This window comes from Schistocerca americana, chromosome 7, assembly GCF_021461395.2.
Source record: "Schistocerca americana isolate TAMUIC-IGC-003095 chromosome 7, iqSchAmer2.1, whole genome shotgun sequence".
NCBI lineage: Eukaryota > Metazoa > Arthropoda > Insecta > Orthoptera > Acrididae > Schistocerca > Schistocerca americana.
Genome location: NC_060125.1, coordinates 16,459,740 through 16,470,249, shown reverse-complemented (window position 1 = coordinate 16,470,249; position 10,510 = coordinate 16,459,740). Strand labels below are relative to the sequence as shown.

The 10,510-nt window shown below is 42.3% G+C and overlaps 1 pseudogene; it reads left to right on the top strand.

The window, feature by feature from the left end:
- The first annotated feature begins 9,150 nt into the window (after positions 1-9,150).
- Positions 9,151-9,267, top strand: LOC124623432 (annotated as a pseudogene).
- The last annotated feature ends 1,243 nt before the right edge of the window (positions 9,268-10,510 follow it).

The window sequence follows — 10,510 nt, the reverse complement described above, 5'->3', positions numbered from 1 at the left end:
CAACTTTTTTATATAGAAGTAGCCGATACCAGGATTAATCCCGAACGTTGTCACCTGTTTCACAGAAAGAATTTCATTTGATTTTGTATATGATGTATTGTATTTCAGACTAAAATGTATAAAAAGAAATTAACTTGTTACATTCTGTATGGGCAATTAAAATCACTCTTCTTTTGGAAATGTCTGAAACTACGAAATGTCTCGCATACTTAAAATTCATATTATTAAAATTAGAAGAACGGTCAGCATTGGCCGTAATTTTGATGATTTATTAACAACAAAATCGATTTTCGATCACATAATGGTCACCTTCAGGGCTGGAAGTTAAACATTTCGCATAGCGATCAGTGAACAAGAGACACAAGACCACAAATACACCTGAGTATAAACCAACTGTTCAACTGTTGGTTTATACTCAGCTCTATTTGTGGTCTTTTGTCTCTTGTTCACTGATCGCTATGCGAAATGTTTAACTTCCAGCCCTGAAGGTGACCATTATGTGATCGAAAATCGATTTTGTTGTTAATAAATCATCAAAATTACGGGCAATGCTGATGTTCGTTCCAATTTTATTTATCATATGGTCGTTGTGCACACAGCACTCTATGGAGTAGCCAATCAATTCATATTATTAATTGCACAATGTAAGGGGGATTATTAAATTAATTTCTGGACTCATTTACAAAGTAGTGACGTAATTCGCCGAGTATTGTGCTTTTGTCAAGAAAGTTTATAAACTCTTTGGAGTATTGTGAGTACCACAGAATGTAAGGAGTAGTGGGCATGCCGTGTTTCTCATTGTGTCACTAATAATCTAATTTGTGGTGTGATAAAAGTGGAAATTGTAAGGACGTTGTGATGTTTAATAATGTGACAAAGAATAAAATTCAAGAAATATACAGGCAAATCGTCAGCAGTTATTAGTCATCAGGAACCCACAAAGTAAAATCAAAATTTCAGCCGCAACAATGTACCCATAGACGTAAGACTTGGAGCCACCAACAAGAGAAAATGAAATAAAAAAGATTTTCTTGTATATGTCTTACGCCTCTCGAAGCTTTTGAAACTAATGACGACACTAAGAAAAATTGGTAGTGACGTGTGAGAGGCTAAGATTACAAGTTTCAGCCAAGCAGAAGACTGTTAGGCACAGAGAAAAACCTACTAACACACTGAAGTGGGTACCAATGACCACAGTATATGCATTCTTATCATTAAGGTCACGTACATGGGAATGACCTCCCACTTAACATTCAACAAGCAGCTTCAGTACTTTTTGCAGACAATACCAGCGTTATAATAAATCTCATTAGATAGAATATGAAGAAGAAATTTTTAATGACATTTCACAAAGAATTAATAAATTGTTCTCTGGAAATGGACTAAGTTTCGAAACAGCACATTATATTCGTTTCTGTACAACAAAGTCATATAAACAAGCGATATAGCTCATATACAGGATTCACTCACTAGTATGGAATGCTTCAAATTTTTTGATCACACGTGTCTATGATGAAGAACTGGAAGAAGGATATTACTGAGCTTCTCAAATTGTTACGTTCACCTAATTTTGCTCTTCGTACAATTGCTACTCTTGGAAACAAAGGGATCAACTGTATCATCTATTCTGGATATTTCCACTCAAAATAACGCCTAATGGAATAGTTTTTTTTACAAACAAAGCAGTCAGTTGGACAAAAGCGAGCAGTAACAATAATATGTTGTGTTCATCCACGAATGTAATGTAGGAACTTCTTCAAGGAGCTAGACATTTGAACTGCACCATCACAATACATACATTCACTTGGATGACGTCACAGTCGCCATCTTGGATGACGTCATCGCCGCCATCTTGGATGACGGTACTTTGCGCCAGAATCACCCTTACCGCAATACTGTTGGCAATCGTTTGTTTCTGAGTAATATGCATATGACGTTACAAGGTGATTTTCGATTTGTATCGTACTGCCTCATCTTACGAATGTTCATGTTTGATTTGACTGCATCTTTGATTGCTCAGCATGCCAGGAAAGAGAAACTGGTAGTGAAGGCGAGACAGTCCATGCAGTTTCGCCCAGTGCGACAGATGAGAACTGGAAAACTCTAACTGGCAAACGCACACACACCGCTCACACACACGCACACACACACACACACACACATACACACACACACACACATACACACACACATACACACACACACCAAACTCGGAAAAGTAACACAAACCCATCTTGAAGTTCTGGTCCTTTAAAGTGTCGCAAATTGCAGTGCGTACATCCACAACAACTTTTAAATGGTGGGCTGTGCTATCCTCTGGCTAAAACCCAAACTCTTAAAAGACCAGGAAATGTTATGTTACAGCCAGCCTGCAATATACAGGGCATGTACGGATATTTTATCAATAATCTAGGCTGGTACGATGACAAAAGGTATAAACATTTGATTTTATTCTTAGTTTCGAGAAGGTGAGAGAGCCTCCCTCGTGACTGTGTCACACTTGCTAATTCCACCTTCTATCATAGACAGCAGCTTCTGAAAACAGGCCATGTCCGTTGTCACGAAGTTCGGAAATTCTTGTAGATCTTTGGTCCTCAGTTCTTTCGTAAGCAGTCAATATTTTGCCCTGCCTTTGCCCTTTGTTTTCAGCCTCGGTAGAACCCAACATTGGCTGTCTTTTCGTTTTCGTCGCCCTTCTGGCCCAATCCGAAGACACTGTAACAGCCAGGGCAATCTCCAAAAACAAGTGGATCCTCCATGTGCAAAATGCTGTAGAAATGTGAATTTAGATATACATATGCCTGTGTAGACCATGTATAAAATTTATCTCCTGCCAATCATGATGTATAGTCTAGAGGCCCGTGTCATAAATAAGAGAGGAGAGAGTCAAATACGAACACGTGAAACGTTCCTTAGGTCACTTCTGCAATAAGCTAGGAGAGACCTGCAGGTGACTACAGAGGAGAGGGTGAGTGCTTTCAGACTGAAGTGGTTCGGTCATGTGAATCGAATGCACCCGACTCCAACTCCACGCCAGGAAGAAGACCAATTGAGTTGCCTAGAAAGAGATGAACAGACCAGGTTAAGGAATATCTCATGAGGAGCGGAGTAACATGGGATGCAGTGGAGAGGGAAAAGCTATACCAGAACAGAAACCAATGGAGGCATATCGTTCACAAAGTTCCTACCCGGTTCGCTGGAAGGAAATCCTCTTGATTATGCTATGCCTGTGTAACCATGTAATATAAAACTAACTGTTGAGTCTGTTCTTCAAACCAGTAGTAGCCTACGTAAGAGAATAAAAATTACTTAATAAATAATGATAAAAACAATTTCTTATTAAACAGGAACCTTGAGCTGACAGAGATAACTTGAACGAATGGCAGACCAATATATTACACGGCCTTCCTTGTGTTTCGCGCGGTAGAAGGAACGACTTCACAAGAGATCAGAAAGTTACATTTGCGTTTCGCGCGTTATTACCGTCTACACTTCGTTCGTCATAAGAATATAGCCGGCCGAAGTGGCCGTGCGGTTAAAGGCGCTGCAGTCTGGAACCGCAAGACCGCTACGGTCGCAGGTTCGAATCCTGCCTCGGGCATGGATGTTTGTGATGTCCTTAGGTTAGTTAGGTTTAACTACTTCTAAGTTCTAGGGGACTAATGACCTCAGCAGTTGAGTCCCATAGTGCTCAGAGCCATTTGAACCATCATAAGAATAAACCTGATGTAAACAAACACAAACGCGATTAGTGCTCAGAAGCCGTGTTGTTGTTGTTGTTCTTGTTGTTGTCTTCGGTCCTGAGACTGGTTTGATGCAGCTCTCCATGCTACTCTATCCCGTGCAAGCCTCTTCATCTCCCAGTACTTACTGCAACCTACATCCTTCTGAATCTCCTTAGTGTATTCATCTCTTGGTCTCCCTCTACGATTTTCACCCTCCACGCTGCCCTCCAATGCTTAATTTCTGATCCCTTGATGCCTCAGAACACGTCCGACCAACCGGTCCCTTCTTCTTCTCAAGTTGTGCCACAAACTCCTCTTCTCCCCAATTCTATTCAATACCTCCTCATTAGTTATGTGATCTACCCATCTAATCTTCAGCATTGTTCTGTAGCAAAAAAATGGTTCAAATGGGTCTGAGCACTATGCGACTGAACTTCTGAGGTCATCAGTCACCTAGAATTTAGACCTACTTAAACCTAACTAAGGACATCACACACATCCATGCCCGAGGCAGGATTCGAACCTGCGACCGTAGCGGTCGCTCGGCTCCAGACTGTAGCGCCTAGAAGCGCTCGCCCACTCCGGCCGGCTCGTCTGTAGCACCACATTTCGAAAGCTTGTATTCTCTTCTTGTCCAAACTATTCATCGTCGATGTTTCACTTCCATACATGACTACACTCCATACAAATACTTTCAGAAACGACTTCCTGACACGTAAATCTATACTCGATGTTAACAAATTTCTCGTCTTCAGAAACGCTTTCCTTGCCATTGCAAGTCTACATTTTATATACTCTCTACTTCGACCATCATCAATTATTTTGTTCCCCAAATACCAAAACTCCTTTACTACTTTAAGTGTCTCATTTCCTAATCTAATTCCCTCAGCATCGCCCGATTTAATTCGACTGCATTCCATTATCCGCTTTTTGCTTTTGTTGATGTTCATCTTATATACCCCTTTCAAGACACTGTCCATTCCGTTCAACTGCTCTTCCAAGTCCTTTGCTGTCTCTGACAGAATTACAATGTCATCGGCGAACCTCAACGTTTTTATTTCTTCTCCATGGACTTTAATACCGACTCCGAATTTTTCTTTTGTTTCCTTTACTGCTTGCTCAATATACAGATTGAATAACATCGGGGAGAGGCTACAATCCTGTCTCACTCCTTTCCCAACCACTGCTTCCCTTTCATGACCCTCGACTCTTATAACTGCCATCTGATTTCTGTACAAATTGTAAATAGCCTTTCGCTCCCTGTATTCTACCCCTGCAACCTTCACAATTTGAAAGAGAGTATTCCAGTTAACATTGTCAAAAGCTTTCTCTAAGTCTACAAATGGTAGAAACGTAGGTTTGCCTTTTCATAATCTTTGTTCTAAGATAAGTCGTAAGGTTAGTATTGCCTCACGTGTTCCAACATTTTTACGGAATCCAAACTGATCTTCCCCGAGGTCGGCTTCTACCAGTTTTTCCATTCGTCTGTAAAGAATTCGCGTTAGTATTTTGCAGCTGTGACTTATTAAACTGATAGTTCGGTAATTTTCACATCTGCCAACACCTGCTTTCTTTGGGATTGGAATTATTATATGACTGGCTCTCCCAAGGGCATCAGTAGTTCTAATGGAATGTTGTCTACTCCCGGGGCCTTGTTTCGACTCAGATCTTTCAGTGCTCTGTCGAACTCTTCACGCAGTATCTTATCCCCATTTCGTCTTCATCTACATCCTCTTCCATTTGCATAATATTGTCCTCATGGTGTGGGTTCCTGTAGTCATGTCCTAGTTCATAAACCACGGGCAACGTATGAGTGGCCAAGTAAGTGGTCCCGACAGTCGGGATACCAGTTACATTGGAATAAGGCTGGGCATCTCGGACATATTCTGAGTCGTGGTCACCTTTGTGCTCATACGGCAAAGACTACCAAATCCACCGGTTAGTCCCTCAGCCGTTAGGGGTAAAACCCAATGGGACTCGGGGCAAGTAAGGCTAGCAACCTGCTTCCCTGGTACTTTAAATATGATGCTGGCAACAATCAGAGCAAAATGCTCGGACCTTTGGAGGTGACGGTGTCCCACCTCTAACTGACAAACCAGGGACTCCTAAGATACGACTTGGCAAACAAATGGTAATGAGATGGGGAGCTATTAATATCAATGGGGGGTACTCTTGGAAGAAGGTAGAGCTGGCAGAGGCTGCAAGTAAGATGGGGCTGGACGTTTTAGCTGTTAGTGACATTCGGGTAAGGGGTGAGAAAGAAGAAGAAGTGGGAGAATACAAGGTCTACTTGTCAGGAGTCAAAGCAGGAATAGCATAATGGGATGTAGGGCTTTACATCAGGAAAGAAATGGAACCCAGCGTAGTTGCAATAAGGTATGTAAACGAACGACTGATGTGGATAGATTTGACAGTGTCTAGCAAGAAAATTAGGTTTGTGTCAGTATATTCGCATTGTGAAGGGACAGATCAAGATAAGATGGATAGTTTTTATGAGGCACTCAGTGATGTAGTTGTTAGAGTAAAGGACAAGGACAGTGTTCTGCTCATGGGTGATTTTAACGCCAGGATTGGAAATCGAACAGAAGGGTATGAAAAGGTTATGGGTAAATTTGGAGAGGATATGGAGGCCAACAGGAACGGGCAGCAACTCTTGGATTTCTGTGCCAGTATGGGCTTAGTAATCACAAACTCCTTTTTTAAACATAAGAACATTCACCGGTATACTTGGGAAAGCAGGGGAACCAAATCTGTCATTGACTATATAATAACAGATCAGGAATTCAGGAAGGCTGTGAGGGACACACGTGTATTCAGGGGATTCTTTGATGACACTGATCATTATTTAATCTGCAGTGAAATTGGGATTGCGAGGCCGAAAGTGCAGGAGGTCAGGTCCATATGTAGGAGGATAAGAGTGGAGAAACTTGAGGATAAGGAAATCAGGCACAAGTACATAACAGCGATCTCAGAAAGGTACCAGTTAGTTGAATGTAGTCAATTACAGTCATTGGAAAAGGAATGCACAAGGTACAGGGACACAGTACTAGAAGTGGCTAAAGAATGTCTTGGAACAGTAGTGTGTAAAAGTAGGAGGAAGCAAACAGCTTGGTGGAATGACACAGTCAAGGCAGCCTGTAAAAGGAAAAAGAAGGCGTATCAAAAATGGCTACAAACTAGAACTCAGGTAGACAGAGAAAGTTATGTTGAAGAAAGAAACAAAGCCAAACAGATAATTGCAGCATCCAAGAAGAAATCTTGTGAAGACTTTGGAAACAGGTTGGGGACATTGGGTCAAGCTGCTGGAAAACCATTCTGGAGTGTAATTAGCAGTCTTTGAAAGGGAGGTAAGAAGGAAATGACAAGTATTTTGGACAGGTCAGGAAAACTGCTGGTGAATCCTGTGGATGCCTTGGGCAGATGGAGGGAATATTTTGAAGAGTTGCTCAATGTAGGTGAAAATACGATCAGTAATGTTTCAGATTTCGAGGTACAATGGGATAGGAATGATGATGGAAATAGGATCACGTTTGAGGAAGTGGAGAAAATGGTCAATAGATTGCAGTGCAATAAAGCAGCTGGGGTGGATGAAATTAAGTCGGAACTCATCAAGTACAGTGGAATGTCAGGTCTTAAATGGCTACACAGGATAATTGAAATGGCCTGGGAGTCGGGACAGGTTCCATCAGACTGGACAAAAGCAGTAATCACACCAATCTCTAAACATGGAAACAGAAAAGATTGTAACAACTACAGAGGTATCTCTTTAATCAGCGTTGTGGGTAAAATCTTCTCAGGTATTGTTGAAAGGAAAGTGCGAGTATTAGTTGAGGAGCAACTGGATGAAAATCAGTGTGGGTTTAGGCCTCTTAGAGGTTGTCAGGACCAGATCTTTAGCTTACGACAAATAATGGACAAGTGTTATGAGTGGAACAGGAAATTGTATCTATGCTTTATAGATCTAGAAAAGGCATATGACCGGGTTCCTAGGAGGAAGTTATTGTCTGTTCTACGATGGAATAGGAGGCAAACTTTTGCAAGCAATTAAAGGTCTTTACATGGATAGTCAGGCAGCAGTTAGAGTTGACGGTAAACTGAGTTCATGGTTCAGAGTAGTTTCAGGGGTAAGACAAGGCTGCAACCTGTCTCCACTGTTGTTCATATTATTTATGGATCATATGTTGAAAACAATAGACTGGCTGGGTGAGATTAAGATGTGTGAACACAAAATAAGCAGTCTTGCATATGCGGATGACTTAGTTGTGATGGCAGATTCGATTGAAAGTTTGCAGAGTAATATTTCCGAGCTAGATCAGAAATGTAAGGACTATGGTATGAAGATTAGCATCTCCAAAACGAAAGTAATGTCAGTGGGAAAGAAATATAAACGGATTGAGTGCCAAATAGGAGGAACAAAGTTAGAACAGGTGGACGGTTTCAAGTACTTAGGATGCATATTCTCACAGGATGGCAACATAGTGAAAGAACTGGAAGCGAGGTGTAGCAAAGCTAATGCAGTGAGCGCTCAGCTACGATCTACTCTCTTCTGCAAGAAGGAAGTCAGTACCAAGACTAAGTTATCTGTGCACCGTTCAATCTTTCGACCAACTTTGTTGTACAGGTGCGAAAGCTGGGTGGATTCAGGTTACCTTATCAACAAGGTTGAGGTTACGGATATGAAAGTAGCTAGGATGATTGCAGGTACTAGTGGATGGGAACAATGGCAGGAGGGTGTCCACAATGAGGAAATCAAAGAAAAACTGGGAATGAACTCTATAGATGTAGCAGTCAGGGCGAACAGGCTTAGATGATGGGGTCATGTTACACGCATGGGAGAAGCAAGGTTACCCAAGAGACTCATGGATTCAGCAGTAGAGGGTAGGAGGAGTCGGGGCAGACCGAGGAGATTCGGATTCGGTTAAGAATGATTTTGAAGTAATAGTTTGAATACAATGCAATTCTCCTACATAGTGGACAGCAGAGCGATGAATTTATCAAATGAAGGGGCTATTTTTACACTTGGTCTGTATTTATTCAGATAGATTTTCCGTTTCAAACCTATTCGATAGGTTGTGTAGTCAGAACAAGATGCCACACGTATGGAAATGGCAACACAACAACAGGAGGCGCTTCTATTAGCTTTTGTATACAAATTGTACTGTAAAGCTACCAAGAATAACACCATTTATAAATCAGATCTAATGGAAACAAATGATATGGAAACTCTGTCATTTTCATAGTTGTGGCACCTTGGCTAAACACTCGACAACGCCTTTAAAAAAGCCGCAAACAGTTATGAAACGAGGAAGTCCAAATAAATACAACCTAAGTAGAAAAATAAGGTTATTAAACCAAAATTCTTCTCCACGAAATGTTCTAATTCCTGTTTCCCTCGCGTTTCTTATGTCTAGTAATCAGTCTTCCAGCCAACGGCCTTGCCGCAGTGGTAACACCGGTTCCCGTCAGATCACCGAAGTTAAGCGCTGTCGGGGCGGGTTAGCACTGGATGGGTGACCATCCAGTCTGCCGATCGCTGTTGGTAAGCGGGGTGCACTCAGCCCTTGTGAGGCAAACTGAGGAGCTACTTGATTGTGAAGTAGCGGCTCCGGTCTCGGAAACTGACATACGGCCCGGAGAGCGGTGTGCTGACCACATGCCCTTCCATATCCGCATCCAGTGACGCCTGTGGGCTGAGGATGACACGGCGGCCAGTCGGTACCTTTGGGCCTTCATGGCCTGTCCGAGAGGGGAGAGTTAATCAGTCTTCCGATATGTTTAAAGCAACACGCCATGAATTCCTCTCCTGCGCCAACCTCTTGATCTGAGAGTATTCCTCAGTTATTTATTGGATATAATCCAGTGTCTACCTTGCTACTAAGCTCCCCCAGGTACCACGGCAGTTATTTCCTGTATGTGCTATCATCCTGCTCTTTCTTCTCATAAGTGTTTTCCACATTTTCGTGTCTGTGGAAAATTTCCTGATTTCTTATCACATTAGAGTCCCTGTGATTTTTAAGATCCTTCTATTGCACCACACCTCAAACACTTCAATTCTCTTTGTTGTGTCCCCGCCTATGGACGCAACCAGAGCTCGCGCGCTGGGACAGTTTGTCACTGGCGCCGACAACCACAAGCATGGTTCGATCAGCAACCTTCGCGCCGCAGCCAGTGAGGTGGACTTTCGCATCGTGATAAGCTGCGGTCACAACGGACAGTTTATTTCGGCGTTGTCGTGCGACAGTTCCAGTACGGAGTTCCAGTGTTGCTGCTCGTATCTACCGTTCGCAGTGGAGATCAGTCTACAACTGGAACCTCTGAATTTTTTGACTACTTCGTAGATAGATGGTTGGAAAATGAAGAAACCCCTTCCAACCTTTGGAGCTGCTACAAACGGCGCCACCGAACAACCGACGCTGTAGAAGTTTGGCGCCACAAAATTAATAACATGCTTGCTAAACCAAATCCGAAAGTTAATGAACTTCGAAATAATTCTCGCCACTGCTGCATTTGTCAACGGACCTTACCCGTTCGAATCTCCTTCCTACGGCGATAGGATCGTAACGCTGAACTAGCACATTCCCCATTCTGATAATACAGCTTCACTAAAAGCGCCTTTTCAGGTAACGTCAACATGCTGCGACTGCTGGCGCATCTGATTCTCTCTCTCATTACAGCTCCTCTTATTAATCAATTAATCATCGACTCAGGAAGGCAACACAGCACTTCTTCAGGACATTACAGTGTCAGAACTTTCGGATGCTAACTATCAGAAGTGGAATACTACA